This window comes from Phaenicophaeus curvirostris, chromosome 1 (genome assembly GCF_032191515.1).
Source record: "Phaenicophaeus curvirostris isolate KB17595 chromosome 1, BPBGC_Pcur_1.0, whole genome shotgun sequence".
Classification (NCBI taxonomy): domain Eukaryota; kingdom Metazoa; phylum Chordata; class Aves; order Cuculiformes; family Cuculidae; genus Phaenicophaeus; species Phaenicophaeus curvirostris.
Window position 1 is genome coordinate 169552920 of NC_091392.1, and position 27882 is coordinate 169580801.

Sequence of the window (27882 nt, forward strand, 5' to 3'; positions counted from 1 at the left end):
GCAAAACAGCAATGCAGCAATGACGGTGTAATTTGATAACCAGACAATGTTTACATCAAAGAGGCAGGTTTGATGCAGATATCTGAAGCTACTGAGTTAGCCAGCTATTTCAGTTACTTAATAATTTCAATTCAGCTACCCAATAGAAATAATAATATTTAAATGATGTTTAAACCAAAGGTTTTACAAAGTTTTTAAAACATTTATATATATATATGGCACAGAACTACCATTCTCTGCTGAAGTTCTCTAATGGCTTATCAACTTCATTAGTTTATTGAAACAGTGTCAATGGTTGTCTTAACCGAGGGACTTGGGAGAAACATCTGAACCAAAGCCTCCTTGTATATACCCATAGGAAGTCAGCATTTTACAAATTCCTCTGTTCTTCATTCTGATCTTTCTTGTTCTGTAGGTTACACCAGAGGTGTCTCAGGTTCATGGAGGGAATAAAGTAGCCCTTATCAGATCCAGCTAGATAGTTAGAGAAGAACTTTAGGGCATGCCTTACATTTCACCAGTACCTTCACACGAGGCCAGTCAGTAAAAACAGTGAAAAACAAAGCACAGAAGAAAAGTCATAATGTAGTGATCCCCATATCATAAAAAAGATGAAATTAGGAATGGAAGTCTGTCAGCATTTTTGAGAATATTAAAAGACTTCCACTAAAGTTAAATACTTTTAGAGATGCTCACCAAACTAGAAATAAACTTTGATCCTGAGGGCTTTGGTGAAATACATGAAATTTTACTTGTAATTCAAGCTTTCCACCTCTCTGTAAGACAGTCTAAAAAGGTTTTTTTCATACCTGAAATGGGATTTTTAAAAGGTGTCTCTGCTACGGTTAATTGAAGCTAAAAATAACTATCTATGTCTTTGTAAACATGAGTTGGCCTTGCCCTGGGTAAACCAGAATTTACTGAAAATGAAAATGAGTAATTAACAATGTCTTCTCCCTTATCCCACTATAGAAAACCTTTTATTTCCCAAAGAGGAGAACATAAGCTGCTGTAAACAAAATAGAGCATAGCTGGAGTAATTAGAATTGTAGGTTATGCATTGAAGCTGGTGCTAGTTCTGCTTACATTAATTCTCTGACTTTGTGATGTAAGGTAAGAAAAAAGATTTTGAAGAGCTCCACCCAAGGTTCCAAGGCAATAATAACAAACCACAAGTAAGGCTGCTCAAAACTCTGTAGTACATGGTACAAAACCTTTACATGAACAGAGAAGCTCAGTGTTTCAAAAGCCAAGGCTGGTACAAGGTATACAACTTACAGTACTGTTTCAGAAAGGCTAAGCTTCATTGGGAAAGTGCCTGTCACAGGATGGCAATAATTCATGATTGCTCCTGCTCATGACTTTGAAAGCATGCAGAAAGCACTGTTGAATAATGGTTGTTAGTAGAAGAAAATTAAAATCTAAACATTGCTTAGCTGCATCTAATTGCATTCAGTAGGCGTACATAAAGAATCTGTGCCTGGGCCTCGTTTTCCTTTAACTGTACTTCAGGCTACTTCCCACTCACCTAGCTCTTGTCAGTGACAAGAGTGCAGCTTTGCTTACTCTGTTGATGGCAGTATGCATCCTGCTGCTATGTATGAGCCTAATAGCAAATGGTGTCAGGAAAAATATGGGCTGTATGCAAATCAATAACAAAGCTTTTCATTGATTATAATGAAGCTGGATTTCACGTTGCAAATCACAATTCTTACACTTCAGATTATTGCATTTCTTTTCATCAGCATTGAGGAGATGAAAGGATTGATCTCATAACAGCTTTTATTGTTCATTTACTTAGGACGAAAAATTCTTTAATTAAAAGCCCTTGTTTGGCAAAGAAGTAATTGTGGGAACTTGTTCATGAAATAAAATCTCTGTGTTTACTATCAGCATACAACCAGGCTTACTGGAAAAATAGTTACAAATATTCTGAATGTTTTAATATACAGAATTATAGGATCATTTATGTTGGAAAAGACCTTTAATATCAAGTCAAACTGTAAACCTAACTCTGCCAAGTCCACCACTAAACCATGTCCCAAAGCACCACATCAACATGCCTTTTGAATACCTCCAGGGACAGTGACCCAACCACTTCCACGGGCAGCCTGTTCCAATGCTTCACAACCCTTGCAGTGAAGAAATTTTTTCTAATATTTAGACTAAAACTCTGCTGGTGCAACTTGAGGCCATTTCCACTCACCTTATCACTTGTTACTTGGGAGAAGAGACCAATACCCACCTTGCTACAATCTCTTTCAGGTAGTTATAGAGCGCAATAAGGTCTCCCATCAGGAGGCCTTCTCCAAGCTAAACAATCCCAGTTCCCTCAGTCGCTCCTTGTAAGACTTGTTCTCCAGACCCTTCATCAGCTTCACTGCCCTTCTCTGGACATGTTCCAGCATCTCAATGTCTTTCTTGTAGTGAGGGATCCAAAACTGAATACAGCATATCAGGTGCAGCCTCACCAGTGCTGAGTACAGGGGCATGATCACTTCCCTGCTCCTGCTGGCCACAGTGTTTCTGATACAAACCAGCATACTACTGTCCCTCTTTGTCACCTGGGCAGATTGCTGGCTCACATTCAGTTGACCAACACTCCTAGGTCGTTCTTCATCAGGCAGCTTTCCATCCACTCTTCCTCAAGCTGGTAGCACTGTGCTTGTAGCCCAACACAGAATGTGACACAGCCTTTTTAAACCTCATACAATTTACCTGGGGCCATGGATACAGCCTGACTGAGTCCCTCAGTAGAACCTTCTTTACCTCAAGCAGATTGACACTCCAGCTTTACTTGGTGTCATCTGCAAACTTACTGAAGGTGCACTCAATGCCCTTGTCCAGATCACTGATGAAAGTCTTAAACAGAACCAGCCCCAAATCTGAGCCCTGGAGAATACCACTTGTGACCAGCTGCCAAATAGATTTAACTACTTTCATCACAATTCTCTGGGCCTGGACATCCAGCCAGTTTTTACCCAGTAAAGAGTATGCCCATCCAAACCATGAGCAGCCAGTTTTTTTTTTAGAGGATGCTGTGTGAAAATCATGTCAAAGGCTTTATGAAAGCCTAGGTAGAAAATATCCACAGGCTTTCCCTCATTTACTAAGTTGCTTAATTTGTCATAGAAGGAGATAAGGTTAGTCAAGCAGGACCCACGCTGACTGAGCCTGATGATCTGTTTTCCCTGTACATGCCATGTAGGTGCACTCAAGACGATCTGCTCCATAACCTTACCCAATGCCAAGTTCCGGATGACAGGCCCCAAAATGATACCTGCCTTGTTGTATTTCCTCCTGATTCTTACCCATAAACATTCAACCGTGTTGTCACCATCATTAAGCTCTAAACAATTCAAACAGTCCCTGACATATAGTGCTACCCCTTCAAAGCTGTCACCTTCTTAGAGGAACACCCCTTAATGCCTTTGAGGTGTTTCACTATTGCTGCCTTCTTGGCTCCTGTTACCTGAGTAGCCCCTGGATCATCTCTGTACAACTTCTGCTGTGCTCCAGTCTACCCAGCACATCTTGGAGACACAGGCTGAGGGCCATTGCTAGCATCCCCTCCCTCTAACCTTGGTGTGTCATCCCTCAGCTTCTCTAGGGCAGGCCTGATATTATCCCCCTCACACTCAAGTCTAGTTTAAAGCCTTGTCAATGAGTCCCGCAAGCTTGTGAGCAAAGACCTGCTTTGTTATGTTTTTATGTATATATGTATATATATGTCTAAAAATATTCAAATCAGGCTGAAGACATGCAGCTACAAAATCACAACCAACACTGAAATATATCTCTTTAGTGTCCTAAAGTATTTCTTACTCAGTTTACCAACACTGCTTCACTTTTTAGAATAAACATCACAAATTTTCACACTTATTGTTAATTGATGGTGTTAATTTCAACACCAAACTATGAAGAATTCTGTTTATGTAAATGCACTTTAAATAATTAATCTGATTTGCTTGATAAAAAAAACAGTAAAACACTACTGGATTAGTATTTACAACTGTTAAGAAGCTGATTTTTTTTCATGCTTAGCATATAATAGTATTCACTGAAGATAAAAGATGTAATTCTGAATTTAAATAGAAACATTGAATTTGAATTTTGAAATTTACAGTCAAAAGAAGAGTCCAAATACATGTATCCAGACCATCAAAACAGTATGACTTTTAAATGCTATTTCATGCACTTATTAATGAACATTCCAATAAATATTTTTACTTAAAGTACAGAAATTCATATTAATATACAATCTACTCTGAAATAATTGTGTTTATTTCTTTATTGCTAGTGATAAGCCTTTATGAAATATTTTATATTCAGAAATGCATTTAAACTTAAGACTGGCCAATTTAAAATATTTGAACTAAATATTTTTCAAAATTATTAGATAGGCTAATGAAAGGACCCTTGGATTCAGGGCCGGATCCATGACCAAGATATTTCCCCTAACTCAATGACAGACGCCATAACACACTGGGATGCCTTTGCAACTGCTTCTTTCACCTACGACTTACATACCTGTTTCAAGTTGGCTCTTCCAGACTCTCTTCATAGTTAACAGAAAGGAAACCAAAAATTTTGGGCTGTGACTCATGAAACCACAGGTGGTGTGATTTCTGTCTAAGGACTCAAACTCTAAATTTCTTTGCCTATAGTCCACTGATATTTCAGATGGAGTTGTTCAGAGTCCTTAGGCAGAGCCCCATGAAATGAATACAGATTCTCAAAGGAGGAGACCCTCGTTCGTGCATAGCTCAGTTCACGTTTAAGATCATTTCTATTTCACTACGAGGAAGTCAGCAGAGTGCTGGAGAAGAATTACTTAGATTTTGGTAATATATTTTTTGGAGGGTGGGGGCATAGTACTGTAGCCAGGTTGAAAATGAGATTGGTTTTAATGTATTAATAATAAACTTGTATATTTGGGGGACTGCATAATTTCAGAGTGTGACACATGTTTCCAGCCAAATAGGTGCAAAGGTATTAAATATATCTTCTAATCTAACCAAAGATTTTATTTTAGCTTTCCACATTTACAGTAACAGGCACCTTTCACTCAGATTCTAAGTAATCTTAGACCTTAATAGCTTTTCACTGCAACATGAATCATACTTTCCTTTACTCATCCCCAGCAACAGAAATGTGCATTTGAATTATTGGAATAAGAAAATTATAGGTAATTTATGTTTGTTGTAGTCTTGTTTCTATGATTTTAAGAGAAGATGGCCATGATTTGTAGCCCTGGTAACAGGGACTGCACATCCATTTGTTAAAGCTGACCCAACAAACCGCTTGTCCCTCTGGATTTTAGTTGAAGGGGGAAAAAAACAGAAAGAAAGAAGATTATATTAACTTGCCATTTTGGAATTTTGCTGTTGTTTAATTATTCAAGTGCTATTAGAGAATGAAATAGTATAAAATGATTTCTTTAATGAATGCTTCTGCTAGAGCTATTTTTAATTTTCTCAATCTTAAAGAAAAGAAAAAATATTTCCTTAAATAATGTTTCTGGAACATTGAGGTGATAAGGGGATAACACCAAAAATCAACACCCATTTAAGAACACAATTGATTTTATCATATACCTAATAACACCTGTTTGGATTGTTACCTAACAGCTGGTTAAACATTTACTTATAGTTGTGGCAAATCCAGACCAAATAGTGAAAGTAAGTGTACATGACCTGAAAAAAAAATCCTACAAAGATGCCAATTTATTTGTGAAAGATGTGGATCATGACTCTCTGTTCCCACTGTAGTAAGCCGAAATCAAATTTATTTGAAACTTACAAGAGGTGCTCAGTAACTTCTAGCATCTTGTCCCTGATTAGCATCAGTTTACGGCTGAAACAGTGGTCTGTTAATTTAAATTGATTTGATGTGATGAGCAGACTGTCTTCTAAATGCTTTTTCCTAAATCACAAACAATTAGACAAAAAGCCAGTGATGTTTTGACGTGATATCAGTGCCCACAAGGTGTAGGATTTGCCTGTATTATATAAATGCTTTTTTTAAAAAACAAAATGTCAATCTCTGTATTTTTTTATGATATATCCTTCAAATACCACTGCTAAAAACATATCTATGCCTTGAAACTTTCCCTTTCTAGTGACCACATTCCATTATCCACCTTTTTTCTCAAGCACGTTGTCCTGTCTGTGAATCAAGTGTACCTTTTGTCCATTACCACCCCGCAAACATCCAATTTCTCAGCCATTTTTCACAAAGTAGTGAATTTCAACCTCAAAGTCCATTTACCACATACTTCTTCAGCTCTTAAATAAAACATTCTGTTACCTAAGCAACTGTCACACTACTGAATTTTCTAACCAGAAAGAAATGCATGCACCTATGCACAAACCCCTATACTTTTTTTTTTCTTTTTTTTTTTCAGGTAAATATACAAAACTAAAACCTCTCTACTGATACACAGATTTTTTTGAGACTATTTACTTATGCTCTGTGTCAGGCCTGGATTCAATCTCACAATCCCATAAATTTCTACATTTCCTAATTCCAGTTAATAGCAGATCATATATTCTAGAAAAATTATTGGACAAACTTCTTTAGTGCAAAATAAAGTTAGACCTTCTTTATGTAATGAAACACCATATGGTGTTGCTGCTAACACTATAAAAGCTCTGTATCAGCCTCCTTGAGACACAGCTGCCTACAAAAAGTTGACTTGGAAATTTTGGACAAGATTTCTGTGCTGAAATGTAGTCAGATTTCATGCCGGCAACATTCAAGGACAATGCATAGAACAAGGAAGAACCACTGTCTCAGCTATGCAATTTCTCAAATGTGCATTTAGTATTAAAAAAAATAAAAAGGCATAAAACTGTCCAAAACTAAACATCCCAGAAAGCATTTACCATTCCTTTTCTATTAGGAATAGATACGTGGATGCGGAATTAAGGATGTGTCTTCCAGAAAAACAGCCCTCTGGCCTTGTTAGACAGCTCACCTGGCTACTGACAAGCAACTTCCCTGTTTGCAGAGAACTTTACCCTTTTAAAAAGACTGTGCCTTCTTTCCACCCCCTGCAATAATGCTGCAAATTTTCCAGCTCTGACATGAACATGCACTCTTTCCGCTTCTGGGCAGACAGTTGTTCCAAGTCAATGGCCCTGCTGCTAGCAAGCCCATTGATCCACTAGTGTAGAGCCATTAAGTGTTGATGGCCCTTGATTGCTTCATCAAAGCTTCCAAGCTACAGTCTCTTCACTGTATGTCAACCTCTTGCTTTAAACTGAATGCTCTAAGCTGCATTTAACGTTACCTTCAAAATTAAGTGTAAAACGCAACAGGGTAATGACAAAATACATATGGGAAGGATACATTGGCAGCGACATAACCCCAAACCCTCGCCACGTTTCCTGCGAGTTAAAAGAACGTCAATTACTCTTTTTGTCGATTAAAAGACTTTAAAATCTAACAAAAAGCGAAGAGCAGATTTTGAAAGAGTACTGCAAGTGTGAGAATGAAAAAGAGAAGTGCATCTCAGAGAAAATGGGTGGATAATAGTGCTCTGACTTCGTAGAAAAAAGGACAATCTCTTACTAAGGCTAAATGAAGGGCTATTAAGAGTCTTAAGTATCGTCACTCATGTAACTGAACTATCCTAAGGAGTTGAGCTTTATATAAGACTTTTTAATGAGCTCAGCTCAACTCACTTTTTTGACACCATGCATATGATTACTGATAATTTCCACACTAAATCGTTGAGTAAATTCTCATAATAAAATATTTATTTGTTTCATCCCCTTTCATCTAGTCAGGCATATAATTACAGTTCTGCAAAAACACAGACTTATTAAAGTACAAATATGTATGTAATCACCAGTGCTTCTCACATTAGTTTTAATCTGTTAACTAATGACATACAGATTGATATTCCAACTCAAACAATCCTCTCTTCATTGAAAGTATAGACCTATATCAAAACAGCAAACTGATTTAATATTTTATCCTCTAAAGAGATGCCAGATGCTCAGCTGGTGTCACCTGGTAGAGGTCTATTAAAGGCAATGTCAATTTATACCAGCTGGTCCATGTGAATATATGTCTAGGTGAAAGTGAAATTTTTTTATTTATATACAGAGTTCTTTGTCCTGCTTACTTGATTCTTTTTTAATGATAGAAAATTAGAGTCAGCTGCATATGTTGTTTTGGTTAAAAATAAAATGTGCAGCCTAATGTTGCTTTTATATTTGTCAAAAGAGCTACATCTCCAAATAATATCCAGAAAGCAACAGTTATTCCCCCATGAGAAGGAGGAGCAGTTTTCATCTGAATGAAAAAGGTAAGTGAAAAGGAAAAGAAAAGAAAAATATGGTTGTGGGGGAGAGCACAGGAAATTCTAGGACTGAAACTTGAGAGTGGAAAAAAAATGCAAAAAGAGATTCAGTAACGAGCAATTGCAGATACAATGAACTGCAATCTCAGATGTTTCCATACACGATTTTTTTTCCCCTATGTTTTCAAGAATGACATCAATATATACAATAGGCCAGTCTGTCCCAGTCCTCTATGTGAGTTTTGGTAGGCAACTTCTTGTTACCACTTTGCAGTTGTTGTTTTCAAGCTGCTTTTATGTCTCATTTTGATATGCAAATAACATGGCTTAAATGTTAAATCACCTACCAAATAACATGACAATCTTATTTCATTCTACCTTTCAAAACATTCTTTTCTGGTTTTGCTTTTTTTAAAGGCAAAAAAGCTCTTTCATTCAGATGAAAAACAGGGCTCCAAACTAGGCTATGTAAATTAATGGGAATATTCTCAGATTAAATTAAGTCAAGAATTTAAACACTTTTTTTTTCACAATATTTTGATAAACAGCAAGGTTTTCACAAAGGCATAATTATAAATAGAAAAAAAAAAATGTATCTACAACCAAGTGATCTAAACAGTGTAAGATTGCATTGAGATCAAGCCTTTCTCAGAGCCTGAAAGATCTAAGTCTCCTTAGCAGAATTTTAATTCCCCTCACTTTTAAGATATTATTTACATATACATGCAGAGATTTACAATAATGCATTTGCAAGTGTTGTGGCCAGCCAAGAAAAGTAAAATATATGTGTCTGTTACCTACTCATATGAAGAAATGCCAAAGGAGTGAATACCTGATAGGCAGATTCCTTATACCACAACGTGAGAAACTACCTTTGAAATAACGACTGAGTGCAAGCGAAAAAGCTTTCGCAGTATAGTATCAGCTGAAGTTGTGCTGCTGGGAGAACGTCTTGAAGAACCACTCAATATCACTCTCAGTGAATAGTTCCATCAATGAAGGTAACTGAAGTCACCAAGGACTGGCGGCACGGTCACAGGATAAATTCTCCATGAATATACGTACACCACTCGGTAAACTCCACAACAGTATATGCCAAAAAATCATATTCTTACAGCTCTTTACATTGTCCTTTCTTTTCTGAATGAGCACCGGGCTGACCACACATTGTGCCTAAAAGAACTTCTACTTGAGTAACTACGCAACAGAGGCAGACTAGTCATCAATTATGCCACAAATTACCACTAATCAACACCTATGATATTCTTGTCCTTGAGTAGTTCAAACACTGCAGCATGTTAATAATTAACAAATACTAAGGGCTTTCCTTTGTAAATAGGTGAATAACTTCAGTGGCTCAAACAAAGTCAGAAGCAATATTAAATAGGAAATAATTAGTCATGGTAGAATAATATTTACATAAACAAATCAAAACAAGCAAGGTCCAGACACCTCTAAAAAGGGTTCTGGGGCATACTTGAAAGCATTCAGCAAGCCATATGTCTGGACAGAAAAGGAAGACTAACACTTTATTCAGTTAAAATCAGCAGATGAGCTTCAGGGGACAGAAAACAATTACTTGATTTGAAATTTGGCTCAGCTGCACCCTAGTTTTGTGATAATGGTATAGATCTTCTGTGGCCACAAACAGGCAAACTCAGTGTTATGATTCACAGAGCTGTACTGGGATTACAGTATCTGCTTATAATTTGTGGGTACTTTATAGGCTATTCCAATGCTGAAATTGCAAAGCAACTTGAAAATAAGTACATTAAAATTTCATTAAATTGGATCAAAAAAGATTATTTTAAAAGTTCTTCTGGGAAATGTTTATTTGAATGTTCACCATTACAATATAAATTACTGTAAATAAGTTAAAGATTCTAAACAAAGAGCATACCAAATGCTCAAAAACAGTTCATTTTCCTATATCATCACCTGTTCAGGAGACATCTTGAGACATCTTTCCCTTGGGTTGTTTAAGTGTAGCTGATAACTAGTGAAATACTGCAAAACACAGGCCCACTAGTGCTCTTTTGCCCAAAATAGTTATTGACTTTAGCTGGGCTCACCAAATTTAGACCAGCAATGTCCAGAATAGAAACTGGACCTCACATGTCATAAAATTTGTTAGATTTTTTTTTTTTCTAGAACAGTATTTATTTTGTAATTCATAAGATTTGCAGACTTCCCACTGGAGGAACTAAAAACAGAAAACCTGCTGCTGGACCACAACTCTATATACAAGATGGTTTTCTGTTACTGTGCTAAAATGTCTTCCATGCATTAGACAATATAATGTAGCCCATCATGCTTTTCTCAGCTCCCAGTTGATAATGTTCTCTGTGGCACTTATACAGCCTGCAGCCACTAACAGTTGCTGAACATGTATTTGAAGTTCAGTATTTGAAAACGTGTCTGTGGAGTGAGCTCATTTAGTTAGAAAATGATGTAGACATACTTAGTGATACATACGTAGATTTTCTTGAGGTTTTCTTAGAAATAGCATATCTTTGTTTCAGAAGAAACTATGTGCATGCCTCAGCTGAAGGGACAGCATGTATCAGGCTTGGGGGAAAATGAAATGTTGGCAAAGAGGCAGAGACATTTGCTTTACAGAGTTTCTTTTACAAGGTTTAACTGGGGGAAGTACTTAACCTGACGTAAAATTTTGAAATGGGAGCATGTAGTTAGGAAAATGTGATTAAGACTGTCTGGTATGAAAACTGGATGAGTCATCATTTTCTGTAAGCAAATAATTAGTGCATGCATATTTAAAATACAAAGTCTAAGGAGTGCATGCACTGCCTGCAATATACATTAGTGATTATCATCTTCTAAATGTGTGTCCAGATATTACTGGGGGAGTAAATAAATCTAGGAGTTACAATTTTTCACAGCATTCTAGTTAGGGAGTGTAAATGTGTTACAATGACTGGGGAGCTGTCAGTCATGGGAGTGTCTTTTAAATGTCATACTCTATTAGGATGCTTTTATTTTCTACTGCTTCTCTGGAGTGAGGTGAAAATGACATATAGCTTTAAGGGATGGAGCCTACTTGTAATTGAGCACACAAATGTTAAGGAATCCAAATAGAAAATAAAACACTTAAATGATATATTTGTGTGAGAGCAGTCAGGCTTGCACAGCAATATTTTTGCTAGTATTAATAGGTCAGCATTAATGATATGTCTTCTGCTCCAGAATTAAGGTCTCTGCTGTGGGAATATATGCTCCTCCCTGATAATGTTTTTTTCTTCCTTGAGTATAGATTGTTTTCTTTTGTCACTAAAATTTTATACATCTACTTCAAGATATTCAGGATAATGAGTGTGGGTTTTATATATATATATATGTATTTTAAAAGGTATGTAATAAAATAAGTGATCCCTAATCATGTCTCCTGTTGCAGAAATCTACATAAGTGCATGTGTCTTTCTTAAGCTCTTTTATACAGTTCGAAAAACATAAAATAGCTTTATTGGCAGATTTGTGTCTTTTAAGTTATGAACAGCAACATTTATTCTGAAGAGTTCACATATGTATGAACTATTCTACATATTTCCTCTTGATGGAACTGCATGGATTAAGTTTTTAGCTGTTTATATAGAAACATTTGCAAATATACGAAGAAATTCAGGAAAAGCATATAGACAATAAAATAAACTACCTTCAAGCACCAGCCACTCATTTAGTAATTAAATCTATACCATCGTGTCTTGCAAAAGAATCATAGGATTTCTTATTAAATACTTGACATTATTTTCTTTGCTCCCAGAGAGAATATGACTTTCCTATGCAAAACATTCGAACTGTAGCTTGTGTCCTGTGCTCTCAGCCTTTCAAATTGTTTAAGACTTTAAAATTTAATCAAGCGATTTCTTAATGGAGGCAAAGGAAGAGTAACATCAGAAATACATTTGACAAAAGGGTAACAAATTTCTATTTAATTATTTACAATGGCCTTATACTGCTACTTAGAGACACAAAGTAGTCAGACTCATGAGCATGAGATCCAACAGTCTGGAAGGACAAGGGCATTAATTCGTCCTCACATAATGCAAACAGTTTTCAAGACTGCATCTTGTTGATCTTGATGAAATTACGAGTCTAGGATCTGATGCAGCATGCCAGTAATTTATGATCACAGGTCACTCCAAGCTGAATGTTTTCAGGGCACATCAAGCCTACTTGTCATTTGCATGCAACTCATTTTATCACCTAAGAGATGTTTTTCATTAGGCCACTAGTCAGACATTTGAGTTTTGGAAGGCCTGCATTTTTTTTTAAAAATGACCCATTTTCATCCATCACAACATTAAAACAAACATCAATGCAAAATGTAATATTAAAGCAATTAACCTATTATCTTCAGGTCAGGTGTTTGTTATTTTGCCATTTACAGAATGACAAACTCTCCCACTTGGCTGCTGATTTTTGGACTGGGCCAGCTGTCTCTTCTTTCTAAATGCTGTTTCAGTTGATTATGTGACTGTGAAGTGCCCTTCTTCCTGCCATTTGGGATTACTCCTAGTTAACTCTATAACTGAGCAATTTTCCCTATATTGCCTGTTCAAGAAAAAAAAAATAAAAAGGAAAGCAGATTCAGCAGCTATTATATTACATTGTTCTCACTCTGAAACTTTTTGGACAGGTTTTCTTTGCCAGAGGAATCTGTCTCACTTCCAATGTACTAGGTAGAAAAATTAATTAAATTATTTGATATTGTTACTCCTAGTGACAGATCACTCACACATATCACAGGATTCCTATAAGAATAATAACAATTTAGAAAAGGAAGGTGATATTTCTCAAGACATTTCAAAATTAAAAGCTATAGAAATTATGTCCATCTCCACATAGACTTCATGGAGGAAATTTAAATATTTGGATAATTCCGATTGGGGCAGTGGGTGGTAGTGGTGGGGTGTTTGCAACAGAATTTATTTGCACTAGCATAGGCATCTTTAGTCTATGTTTGTGCTAGTCATCCTAGGTTCCTTTGCAAACAGCTCCAAAGGGAATTCATCCCACCCAATGACAGATATCCAAGATCAATCAGAAAGAAAAGCCCCTTGAGTGTTTCCATTTCTATCTAATGACTATGGGGGGAGATAGTGTGATTCATTCAAATATAGAAATAGAATTGACAGTTCTCTGACGTTATGGGGATAAACACTGTATCAGGCTTATGTCTGCTCCAGGTGCAGGCTTCCAAGTGGGTCAAATCTTTGCTGTGGCATACTAAGTCCACAGGTTTTGTACACCACTATGCACACTAACTAGCTACCATGTTGCAGATGTCTTGCCCTATTCTAGAGAATAACAATGGAAATGTTTATGTGATCACATAAAAGCATTCTAACACAAATGAAAAAGGATTATGTCTATACTGCCCTCATAGTAGTTTAAAACAGACTAGGATCAAAGCATGTAACTTGAGACTGCCTCTACTAGTGGTAACCATAACAGGCTGCCTGTTGTAGACTATCCTACTTGATCCTTTTAGAAACTACACAATATCAGCCCTGTAAGATCTTAGTTGTTGATCTGGAGATCAAACCTAAGTAAGATACATAAAGAGCAAATTTATATGAATCACTGTTGTGATTGCACTAGACATATTTAGTCTCTGATCTTGCTCTGTCCCAGATCCTGAAACAGAGAAATATGAAAAAAAAGTGAAAACATATTTACTGAACAATCTGAGTAAAGTTGCAAGCTGACCCTGTTCTGATACATTCATGTACACTTTCATGTAGAGCTCTTTTTTTAAAGGAGGGGGATATGGATATGGTGCACACTTTGGACTTTAAAGTAAGCAATATGGAGGTAGCATTTTAAAATCAACATTCTGTATCCTTCTTTGCTAGTATACCATGTTGTACTTTTCACAGCCTGTTGCCTTTACGCTTTTCCTGTTTTACCTTATCAGCTTTCATGTTTCAGCTGCTATAATTAGACAAATATATCTCTCTCCTCACTTTTTGCTATTCTATGTAATAGGACAAAGAGTTTAATCAAACTTTCTGTCATGTTATCCTGTCATCAAGTCAAATGCAACAGAGGGAAAAAAACCCTCACCTTTCCTTCTCTACCACCCCCAAAACTTCCATACAGATTCATAACCCATGTCATATAATTTCCTCCAGAAAATTTTCTGCAACATTCATGGGAGGTAAAGGTGCAAAGACTATCCAAGGTTGTATTGTCACCCACAGGAGGAATGTGAATTAGTCTTTCAAGAGTGTGAGGTTTATTCCTAGTTCATACATTTTCTGAGAAAAAAAACAAGTATGCTTGGACACATAAGTTACTTCTAACCTCTAGCAAATGCAAATTGATATTAAATGAAAAATAAAACATTTTGTCTGTTTTGTTTTCCTAAAATACATGCCTGTTGAGCTCTGAGCAACAGTACCAATTAAACTAACAATAAAAGCTTGACATTTAATGTTGAAACAGATAATAAGGGGGCACAAATGAAACCTTTCAGAGGAGTGAAGAAGCTGAAGGTGAGTCATAGCATCTGGAAATATCTGTTGATTCTGTATGAGACTTAAAGGACAAATTACATGCAGATTATAAAAATACAATTTTATAATGGATACAGTAACTTAGGCGCTGCAGTGCCATACATCTGTTTTATAGACTGCTAAATAATTTAGTAATGAATTTTAAAATTAGAATACGTTACAAAGGGTCATTAATATTGCATGAAGCATTGTTGAATTACATGGTATCAAAATTACATTTGTTATAGGGTGCTTCTTCCAGTAATGGTCAACTATGTTTATACATAGTCACTGCTTTTCTTAATTGTAAGTATTTTAGTGATATTCTGGAGAGTGAAATCAACAGATGTTATATAGTATATATGTCTTCCAGATGGTGAATACTTCTGCTTTAATAGACTAAATCAGCCTCTTTTTTTTATTATCAATACCTAAACCATCACCACAAAACTCTTTTTTTTCTTGCAGCTATCAAGTTGGAAAAAAACTCATCATAAATTTTTCAGTGTGCCTTCAGAAAGATGAGAAACACTGAAGTCTTAATCCTGTAAATTTCTACTTGCTTATGGTACACATCTCATTTTCTCTGAAGTTCCCCAGGGAAAGATTTGGAAACTGTGAAAATTATTGCTGTTGAAGTGAAAAAGGCCATATGTCTTTCTGCATTTGACCAAGTGTCACTATCTTTGCCTTTTAAACTGTCATGCTTCTATCTTCTCTTCAGACAAAACCCCCACAGTTTTCTGAAAGAGTGAGTGAAGAATAAAACTTTATCTTTGTTGATAGAATATTGAAGAAAGATGTCTTATACAATAAATTACTTTCTCCTAATATGATATACATTATTATTCTGTAAGGCGAGTTTTTATTGCTACTACTTACACTGATTAAAGAACTATTTTTTTTACATTATTTTATTGAATGCTGTCTTCATAACGTGACATAATTACAGAAACAGTATTTCAAGATGCTGATAGACTCTTTGATTAGCACTTCAAAAGTATTATAATAAAAGTTTTTGCATCTGCCACTTTTAGTTCACAAAGGCATAACCCTTGGTACAGGGCTGTTGCAAATAGCTACCACTACTTTCCTTATTGAAGCCTAATTACAGAGACTTTAAGTATCTGCCTTCCCAAATACAAACCTATATTCATTTTGCTGTAATATTACTGTCAATCTCAGCGCAGATATGAGATATAAAAACCTAGCTTGCTGTACTAATGAAGCAAAGAGCTCAATGCTTAAAAAAATGTTTAACATTATATTCAAGCCTGGATTTTTTCCATTGATATTAAGGTAACTTCTATGTTTAGTCAACAGGTAACTACTTCAACTACCTCCTGCTTCTTCAAAGCTCACTAAATCAAGCTGACTTTACAGACTTCCATCTGGGTACTTAGCACGGATACACAGTGTTTTTTTCTCCTAGTCCTGCCTCAAAACACAAGGTCACATTTCCACACCTCCATCCCTTGATGGGTACTCTCCAGCTGAAAACTGTTATGTAGCCATCTGTTTATTTACTGCCATCATTCTGCAAAACGTATCTGTAAAAGAATCTATATTTTTCAGAGATACTAACTAGGACTTAAGAAAAGAACTTTCCCTTTTCTGCACCTCAGTCTTGACAGTGAATTCCCTCTACTTTCTACGTATTTTAACCTTCCTTATTGGGCAAACATTGATCTTTTCCTTTGCATTTCTTGAGTGAATAGTGAATGTTCCTCTATTCCATGCATTTTGTCTCTCCTCCAAAGTCCTTACTGATACAATTATTGTGGTAATGTATCTAAGACTTTCTAAAAGTTGCTTTCATTCTCCTGTCTGTGACTGAATGTATACTGAGTATAAATCATTTAAAAATTGCAGTGCTAACGGAGGTCCAAATTTTGGAAACTGAACTATCATATTTAGGATATTTCAAAGCTTCTTCATTGGTATAAAAGGGGTACAAAGAGAAAACAGAACAAATTTTCCTTCTTTTTGATACTACAATTTCTGAGATTCAATTTGTCCCCCTTATTAAAACTATAAGAGCTCCTTAGACCATTTGTTCTTTAACTGACATATCTGTGTGTGCATATTAATAAATACTCACACAGAGAATAGGTGATTGCAGGCAACGAGTACAGAGTCTGTGTTCAGACTTCAAATAACGGGGCAGATTCCTTCAGCTATTACTGCCTGTCACTCTGCAGTACAAGTATGTTGGTTCACGAGTGCCACTCAGTTACTGTCTTTGTCTGGAAGCAGATATACATTATTCATTGTAACAGTGGAAAAAGCTGGAGGAAGAAAGATGGTGGTCTTTTAGAGAGAGGGATTTGAAACTTTCCAAGCATGAAACTGGTGTGGACAAGAGTTTTAGCAGTAACTTACAAGACTATCTGTAAAAAACAGACGAAGAAAAGTATTAGCACAGCCCATATGCTATCAAGTATATTGTGTCTTTTTGTTTATTTTTTTAAACACATCATTAAGAATCACTATGTCCTACTACATTCTTAAAGTCTCAAATCTTAAGCTAGTGAGAGGGGACTAACTTAAAAAATACATTAATATAAACAAGTGTCTGGTTGAAAGAAATAGGCATCTTGTTGTGAGCCAGGTGTTTAAGATTAGCAGTATGGCTAACTCAAGGGGTGAAACCATAAAAATAGCTAGCTGTGGAAAAGTTAAATAGACAATGAGCTATAGTGACAACGAGCTACACTATGACCCATATTTATAGCTAATACAACAAACTAATTACCATGGCAGGTAAATTACTGACAATCCCATGTCTTATATAAGTGTGTCACAGTGTAGGTAAATTATCTGAATAGGCTATTGAGCTAGTCTATGAGTCATTCTAGTTAATCCTTGCTGAAGAGAGAGAATGTGGATGGTGCATGCTACAGATACTGATAAAATCCATTCTCACATCCTTCCTCATCCAGGCTGCTTGTAGATATTCCACAGTTCAACAACATCCTGAGTGTGAATGCTTCCTATTCTGCATCTTAAAAAATAACATATTCATGTAAACATATAGCTATATATCATATAGATTATGCAATAATTATTATATTGCATTTAAAATATCTCATTCATGATACAAATGATCAAGAAATCAACATTTTTGTAATCCATACCAATACTCGGTGGTTCTCAAATTGTAAGCCTCAGAAACAAAATACTATTTTCTCACAGATTATTCATATAGGTAAGGCCTGACATTCTCAATGGTACCCTTGTCAACAGGGATCTATGTAGTATAGAACACAACTGAAATAAAATATATGAGAGCACGAGGGAGAAATAAAGATGTCTTAAAATGTCTCTATGCACAGATATTTTTTATATGCCAAAAAAACCCAGTAAAGCTCAATTCAACACTGCATAGAATGGTCTTAACTTTAACCCTTTTATGTTAAATTCTAAATGGAAAAGACATTAGTAAAGCATGCACTGTTGTTTATTTAGTAGGGGTCTATAGCCTTCATTACATTTCAAAGCATAATTTGATACTTTCTAGATTTGAATTAGTCTCTCAGTCTTCCTCCAACAGGAATCTACCATCTGTGGGCATCAGTAATTCCTCTTTTTTGTCATAAAACATGTAGTGCCATGTCCAGAGATAAGTTAGTCTGGTGGGCTCAGAGAAGGGAGTCAGAAAAATTAAAGAAGGAATGAATTACCAAAGAGCAGAACAACAAGGCTGAGAACAGACCCATGCTGAGAGTGCTGTGGCATGGATAGATGTACAATGTAGTCAGTATAACAAAAATAAATGCTGTACTTTCAGCTGCAGAGACTCCAAAATTACTGTCCAAACAATATAAATGAAAACTGCTTCTTCTTAGAATTTCTGTAATTTTTCTATTTTCTTACAAGTTAAAGTACCAGCTATTAAAACTATTGGAAATTTTAGAAGGCAGTTCATTCTTTTGGTTTCCATTAACTACAATAGTTTTGTATCCCTGTAAAAAAAGATATTTAGTTATAAAAAAAAATTATGCTATATTTAAGAAAAAGTATATTTTATACATCTGTCTTTGTCACCACCTCAAATTTGATGCAGCTTCAGAGGTGACATTTTTAGAGACAGTATTTACCTCAAAATTATTTCCATGACATCAAGATCTATACTGACTTACACCAACTGGGAATCTACTGTTCTTTTTAATGGAAGGATCCCTCTTGGCATTGAAGGATCTGCTGTTTTTTAGACAGAAAGTTGTGTATTGATCTAATTGAGGGAGAGAAAATAAGATTAAAAACCTCCTGAGTTGATATAAAGATTGGGAGATCCCTTACCAATTACCACCACAGACTTGACTTGGGGAAAATTAAACTATTTTCTTGACAACTAAAATAAAGCTTAGTTGTGAAAAAAAAGGACAAAAAAAACTTAAAGCAACACCTCCCCCTCCTCTCCCCCTTTTTTCTAGGCACAATTTCACTCCACTCATAATGTGTGAACAAACGTGCTCCATTGTGGTGTTCTCCAGGGGCTACAGAGGATCTCTGCTCCAGTGCTTGGAGTATGTCCTCCCCTCCTTTCTCTCTCACTTGCTAGGCTGTTTCTCTCATATTTTTTCCTCACTCCTCACTATCAGGCAGCTGTATTTACCATTTCTTAAATACGCTTTCCCAGAAATGCCATCACTTTGGCTGAAGGGTACTGTCGTGTCCCGTGGTGGGGCAGCTGGAGCTGGTTGGAACCATCTGTGTAGAGCACAAGGCAGCCCCTGCCTCTCCTCACAGAGAGAAGCCCATCAGAATGGCACTGGTGTGAACTTGTACCAAAAGCTGAATTCAGCTTCTGGTTGAGACTCATTCTGCATTGCAGTGCATAGACCTTACTGCATGGAAACAGACAGGAGAGCAGTGTCTCATGGGACTTCTGAACCAAAAGTTGTTGCTCAGTAAGAAAGTAATGATGCCTCAATCAGTTCTATAGCTCTACAGTATAGAAACCTGAATTTTAGATTAACACGTTGGTCATCTTTTACAGTTAATGAGAAAGAGATTCTCTTCAAGGCATACATAATTCTTCCTACTTTCAATAGACCCGTTAGTTGGTATCACCATGAAAACTGTTTTCTGTTTACCTATAGCTGATTTGGATTTTACCTTAAAAAAAATAAAGTGTTGAAATATAAACCAGAAGTATGTCAAACACTATAGAAATATTCAGCTACAACAGAGAAACCATCACAATCACCACTCTGTAGGTATTAAAAAAGCAAACCACACAGCGTCCATTATACACACCCCAATAATTCCTGAACTTCCATGGGTGGCATCTTTCCTCAGTTCCAATTGTCTTAAAACTATGGAAAAAAACCCCAAACCCAAAACTAAAAAATAAAAATAATTGCATTAAGAATATATTAAAGGTCCTGTTTAAAACTGAGAAAGGAGCAGTCAGTAACTTTGAAAGACACTGTGAAAAAGAGATGCTGTGACACATATCCATGCTCCTCAGCTCGATCAATGAGATATTAAGTTTTTGTTAGGTCTAATGCAGCAGCAAATGCCAATTCTCTTTAAAAGATAGACCTGTCTTGAACACTGAATTGAGGAGTGGAGTCAACACCCTGCTTTCTTGGTATTCATGCCTCACCTGACTTGGGAGGACTGGGCACACTGAATAACATTTGTCCCAACTAGTTTTGAGCACCTCGGTAAGTACAGTTAGTGGAGACCTGAATCGCCAGTGGCAGTTCTGGTCTTAATTTAGCCAGTTAGTTAGGTGTCTAAATTTAAGTGAAATTAATGCAGGCCGGATTATCTGCATAAAAATTGTCTCCCAAGGCCAAACATAAAGGCATAAAAGCATAGGAGTGAAGGTATGACCTCTCATGGGCAAAGTTTTTTCCAAGACATTTGTATGTGTTACAAATCAAGCGTGTGTGTATGTACAAACATGGAACTGGCCCCACTAAGGAAAGTGGTGGTGCACTAGCTGGAAGCCAAAAAAAAAAATATTTTAATTAGTGAATTAAAGACAGTGTTTTATCATATTTTGGTATGTATTATATAATAGAAAACACACAATAATTCAGCCAGATTTAGTAAACACAATCCCTGAAGTTCTTAGTTTTCATTGATTTTCAACACAAATGTGGGCATTATTTAATTAGTCAACGCAGTAGTGGTTTTCTTTTTTTGATATGCAATCAGTGGCAACACCACGATAGTGATAAACACAGACTTTTCTTGGCTAGTATTTTTTTCTCTGTTTCTGAATTCTTTGTCAGGCAGTCTGTCTAAAGCTTTCTGATTTTCTGAAACAGACTGTATTATGGAGCTGTGGTAGTCATTCCATGGCTAAGGTTGTAAGTACCTTCCATTATTAGCTCAATTAGGCCCTTCCATCTAATTTTAACATCAGACTGTGCTATTAGAAATTTCTCTTGTGTGGTGTTCTGAAAGAAGATGATTCCCCCCCCCCCCCGAAAGTTTGAGGGTAATTGGACAGGGCATTTGTGAGATTTGAGAGGCTGTAAAATCAGTGGTAATTTGCATTTGTTACATTATCCTAATGTATTTCAGAACAGCATATCCTCAAAACAGCATGTTGTAGAAATGGCAAATGTGGTTTATTCTCCTTGTTTCCACTGAGGAGTGAGGAGTTTATGAGCTTTACAGGACTAGACAGAACTACCAAGGCTAGGGAAGAAGCAGAGTTTAAAAGGTTCTCAGGAGCTGGGCTGCTGTCAGACCTTTTTAGTGGGTTCTCAGCAAAAGCATCTTCCAGCCTGAAAGTACTTTTAAAGACAAAATTAGGAATATATATAAATATTAGATTAAGTTTTCTCTTCCTAAATATAACCAAATTACCTTAAAAATAATTGACAGTAATTTTCAGATATGTCTATTAGATTAGAAAAAAATTAGAATATTCTCTGAGAAATAAGAAATTTCAAAGTCAGAAAACTATAGTATTTTAAAAGAAGATTTAAAAAAACCCAAACTTAAAAATCAGAAACTTTAACATTCTTATGTAAAGTATCAACATCTCACTTATTTATTTCTCCTGCTCTTGATTACCATCAAATAGCTTCCAGGTCTTGTTCAAATACGCGTATTGAATCAGACTTTTAGATCGTGACCACCTACTAAGTAATAAAACATAACTGCAAAAACACAATGTTAAAATGTGGATACTATAAAGTACTGAAAGAATATTACAAATTTAAGCAAAAAGAATCATGATTTTATGCTGTTCTTCCACCCTTTCCCTAGCTTATGAAGATTCTCTATAAAGCCCTTGGAACACACATATGTATAAACTATATAAGCTTATCTTTATTATTTCAGGTAATTGATACACTTTCTAAAGTAAAACTCATGCTTTCATTTTTCACATTTTACTTTGAGGAGACTAAGGAACATAGATTAAAAGTAAGTGCCATATTATAAACCTGTAAATTAGGCAACAAAACATAGCATTACAAGATGAAGACCAAAATCACCCTCCAAACTGCATAGATGTCAAAGTTTATAATATTATACATGCTGTTCTTCATATTAATATTTTATACACCTTACTACGGGGTTTAGTGCACTGTATTTCTTATACATTTCAGCAGTATTCATATAACATATAATTATGTCACAGAGCAGAGACTTATTAATAACCCAGATAGTATGGAAGACTTGGAAAAGCAATTATTTTACCTGACTTCAGTCACCTAAAATTTAGTCATGTCTAAAGGGGTTGTTCCAAACTCTGTTTATCCCATGAAAAGAGAGAACACCTCCAGTAGGTAATTAATCCCCTTTAAAGAGTCAAAGATGAAGTCCAGTTACATCAAAATACTGATTTTTTTTTTTCCAAGTGTTCTCGGTTACTTGAGACATAAAGATAGGGTTGGCAGCCATGATAAAAGACACTTCTTTGGAGAACCCTTTAGAGTTGTTGCTGAAAGCAATACAATGCATACCGAGATATTTAAAACATTACCAGATTAAGTGCTTTGGGATCTGAATTCTACTCAGCTGTCAAGCTTAAACTAAATACACAATGTTCTTGGTGGCATAAATAAGGTAAGAATATTGCCACGCACACTCACAGATGTATACATAAGCCTCATTTAGCGTACAGTTAGTAAAGGTCCGCCAATCCATATTGCAGTTGCAGTACAGTTGTGCTGTCACAGAGAAACAATGAAGGTACAGTGACTGATTGTCAGACCAAGGAAAGCAAGCATAGACAGTTGTCTGAATCTTTGACTTATGAAAGTATTATTATTTAACAAAATAACTAACCACATTCTAAAAACTTGTTTGTCAGTCTCATTAACTTTAAGTATGTACTTAAACTTAGCAAAGCCAAGCTTTTTCTGAATGAGAGCTTAAAAGATTAAGGATAAATTAAAGATGAAAAAATATGATAAGAAAGCTAAAAATATTTTCTTCTCTGTAGAACAATACATTTTCTTGGAAATACATAATGATCTAACTACGGTGACACCCCTCTTACAATGAAAATTTATTCTTAAATGATTTAGCAATGGCAGAGTATGATTAATACATGAAGATTAAGTAAGGCAGCATTAGAGTGTCAATTGCAACTTTTTTTTAAACAGAATTAAGTCAAGGACACTTTGATGAGGGTTCTAACTTTTGAAAAAGCTGCAGTCTAATCGCTCTAATTTATGAATCCAGTTTTACACAGATAATTTCACAGCTCTCCCCTGTATTTATAGTCGTGTTCTAACTAGAAATGCTATTATTATTTGCATCATATGGAAGGAGTCTTTAAAAGAATTTAAGACGTTATTTTTCTTGAGAAGATACAAATCTTGAGGTCTAGAGAGGCTCCTTGTAATTACAGGTTTTGGGAAAGTCTGAGGTGCCCTGGGCAAATTTTACCAAGCTACTCTTCCTTTTCATATGCAAATGATGCTATATTAATATTTGAATATGGTTATAGGTGTCTGCACCTAATGGACTACTGCAACAACCAATACTAACCAGTTGATTTAGTCTACAAGTTCCTTGTGCCATGAAAGAAATTAGCGTGGAGATGTGAAGTCCCGCCTATGATCACCCTTCTAATTCAATAAACCATTTGAATCTTGTAGCTTAGTCATTTATACACAAAGTGAGTGATATGTAAACTTCCTCAGTAATCAGGTGATGGCAATCACATTTTCAGTTAAAGGTATGCCCTGCATACAAGTGTGAAAAATAGGGGAAAAATTTATTCTGTGTTCTTTTATTTTTTCCTAAATCAAAATGATATATTTTATGCCAGAATATCACTCATCTTTCTTCAAACAATTCTAATTACTATCTCCTATCAAAAGACTAACAAAGAGAATCCATCTTGGATCAATTTTTAATGACAGATCCTTTTAATGATCACTATCCTCAGCACGCAGACGTTATTTGTTAAACTGACACAGAAAATTAGCTCTTCTTTTCCTTTAAAATTCTCTCCTGCAAACAAATCAAATAGCACTGAATATCAGACAGGAGAATAGTAAATAAAGCCTGAGAAACAGGGATTCTTTAAAATAACACATATTTGATAGGCATTAAAACGATTAATAAGTCCTTTCTTTTTTGCTATTTGGCATGAACATCCTAATACTTTTTGGTTTAGTCTATGCTTTTTTTGTCTGTACATTAAATGAAATTGAAGACACGCAGGGCACAACTCTTCATTCAGAGAGCCAGTAAGCTCTCTAAGCTATAAGACCTATCTCAAATAAGCTATAGTTTGTCACTTTGCTTACACATCTGGGAGGCATTAAGGAATTTTTCCTATGAAGGGGACTTCTTTGTCTGTCCAAAGGAACCACTTTCCTTGCATAGCATCTAAACAACAAACCACTTTAAGAAAAGTATAAGCTAAGGAACTTGTGTAATATCAGTGCCACATGCACGTTATATACGGGTAAAAGCCCATGGTGAAAATTTTACCTCTCAAATTTCTTCTGACTACAGGACTCCTGGACACAGATAGAGATTCTGCTTCCTTTCTGAAGTACTGTATGGTTGAAAGCTTTGATCTTCTACCATAAATCTTCACTTTGCAACAGGATGCTAGAAAGTGCTATGTGGTCTGTGATATACAGGTCATATAAAGTTGATGTTCTGTAGATCCTGTACAGGACATTTACCTACGATTCATAGGGTTTGAACTGGAATATTTCCAGGTCTTTTTCCATCCTATGACCCCACTACTTGACCTCTATATGATAGCATGTAAGATCAGTTCTAAAGGTTATACATTTCATCTCTAAAACTCAGAAAATAGCTTTGTCCAGGTTTTCAGTCCTATCATTGCACCTGCATGAAGTTGAATCACATGAAGAAAACTCTAAATTCAAAAGGTTGAAACTTTAATGAAGTGTTTGAACTAGAGCTGAATCTGAGGAGAGAATCTGGCACTGACATTGAGGAATGTGAAATTTCATGTCTGAACAAGGATAAAAAGATAGCTGGCTATCAGTGCTGATTAAAAACAATTTTGTAAAACAATCATGCACAGAACCGTGCTGCTCTACATTTCATTGCTGAAGACTGAACATGCACTTGGTTAAACAACAAATAGCATTGCTGGTTACTCTAGCGATTGTTGGACTTAGCTCCTGCGAGGACATTCGTCATACTCTTTAAATACAGGGCAAAGCTTCTCAGAAGCACACAATTCCACTTACAGTTTTCAGAAGACATTATGAAAATACTGACTGGTACCTTAAAGAAATTACTGTGAATTATAGTGATGGGGAGCAGAGAGAAAGAAAGATTTTAAACTTGTCTTTCTTACTTTAAGAGTTATTTCTAAGTTTTCATTTAATCTCCTTAATAAGATACCTGTTGTTACTCTAGACATACTTGCCTACTTCAACAGGTGACAGACTAAACCCTAGACTTCAAATATTCGAACTTAATAGCTAGTCATAATTTCTTTAATAAGAATCGTAAAGATAAAACCTACTTACAAGTGCTCAGAGAATTAAAAATGTTTAGAATTGAGTGATCAATTCCTGATTTTTAAATGTTAATTTTGTACAGGTGATTTTCAAAATAAAAGCATATATCCTTCAACATGAAGCATCACACACACACTATATAGCTTTACCAGTGAATATATGAGGATGTTAAGAAGTCAGTCTATTTACAGTTTCTGGGCCACGTTTCATATTCAGTGCTAGTACATCGTGCTAGTACTAAATGTCAGATTGCAAGCATCACTTTGAACTTGGGCCTTGCATGTCTTTTCTGCTGACTTTCTGCTCAGCATTGAGCTAAATCCCACAGGTAGTGTTATGAGAAATTCTTGCTTTTATCACAGAGCAGACAACAAGAGTCATTAAACTTTGATGATTTAAATGGGATAATGTTCAACAAAGAGATGTTTGCAACCTAGAATATTTTTCTTTTGAGTGTGAAAGATATCATTACTTGGTAACAGATTATCCTGTAAAGGCTTTGGTAACTTGTCTGAGAATTTATCTGAAAAAGTCAGTAAACAATTAAAACAATTTTTTGCTGAGATTCTTCTCCCGAGGATGGGTGTACCTCATGATAAACCTCATAGTTCTTGTACACCATTTATCCGTAGGAGGGGACCTGATTAAGAGCATAGGAGCTTTCTCTTGCTATCAGTATAACCTTCATCCACAACAACCAATGGATCAGTGATACAGGGGCATGCATCCAGGTCTCCTTCCATTATGTACATGAGAATCCATCCTGGGTTAGTCAGTTCACATACTGTCTTGTACGACTGTAGTAAGAGAGACTGGAAGAAAAGAGTCAGCTGCAGAAATACAAGGATATTTCATGGCCTGCAGGAAATATTGTCTGCCAGAAGAAAAGCAAAGAAGAGTTTCAGGCTCTTTTACAAGCTTTCTCCCAAACTATAAGGATGCTCACCAATCATGAAAAAACTGAGACAGAGAAGCATGTGCAGGTATTTATTGTTTAATGTGTTCTGGTCTTCCATAAGCAGAGCATGACATGTTTGTATGCGTCTCTGAAGACTGACTGTAAACCCAGAATGTCCTGTTACATTTTTGTGAGAAAAGGTGTTTAAATGACAGCAGAGGCTGAGCAGGAGCAATGACACCAAACAATGTTGCATCTTACTTATGAGAAGCAGCAACAGACAGAGACAGACTGTGCCCTGAAAAGGTGCCAGAGGTTACATCTATGCAGCTAAATGCACCCACACCAGGGAGTGGTGCCTGCCTATAGACTGAGAGGTAGAGAATAGCGCTCCATGCTGCTGAGCAGCGGTTCACTAGAGCAAACTGCCTCTATCCACAATACACAGAAATCAGTGCTGGATCTTTTCTGAGACTCATGTAGGCAAGGTGTAACAATCTTTTTTTATTCCTTTCTTTCCCCCCAGAACAAAGTGAATAACATGAGAGCTATGCTACAGTTCACCAAAGTGATCTTTTTACAGTATGAATGTAAGGTCACATATCGCATGCCCAGGGCTGTGTAGCTAGAGCATGTATGATGTTGGGATAGTATGAAACAAACTTGTTTCACTCTTGTCTACAACACTCGTTAATTTTTTTCTTCTGGATATGTTTGGAAGTTAGCTGCTTGATGCATTGTGAGCTTCAGCATGAATTACCATTCAAGCAATCTGGAGCAGCAGGGGACCTGCACACTGGAGAGAATTTGGAACTGAAACTGATTAACACCAGAGATGTACTCACAGTGGGCCGTGAGGAAACATACTCAAGCAAGGAGAAGTTTAGCAGTACATATTCCTCTGTGTATTTGGGGAAAATGTACCTGAGCAAGGTGATAGCTAATTATCCTTGCAATATGTATCCTTTTCTTTTGAATCCAGATTTACTTAATACTAAGTGATTTCTTTTCCGTGATGATATAAGGCAAAGTTTAATCCTGCCAGAGCAGATGTCAGGCTTTAGAGGGGAATAGGAATGAAAGGAAATAGTGATTAGTATAACTTACAACATTTTATACCAATGTACAAAAGCTTTCTGGATGACTTTTTTAAAAAAATTCTGTAATCCTTTTAACCTCACTTCCTTGCCACCATCTATTCAAGCCTCCGCTCTT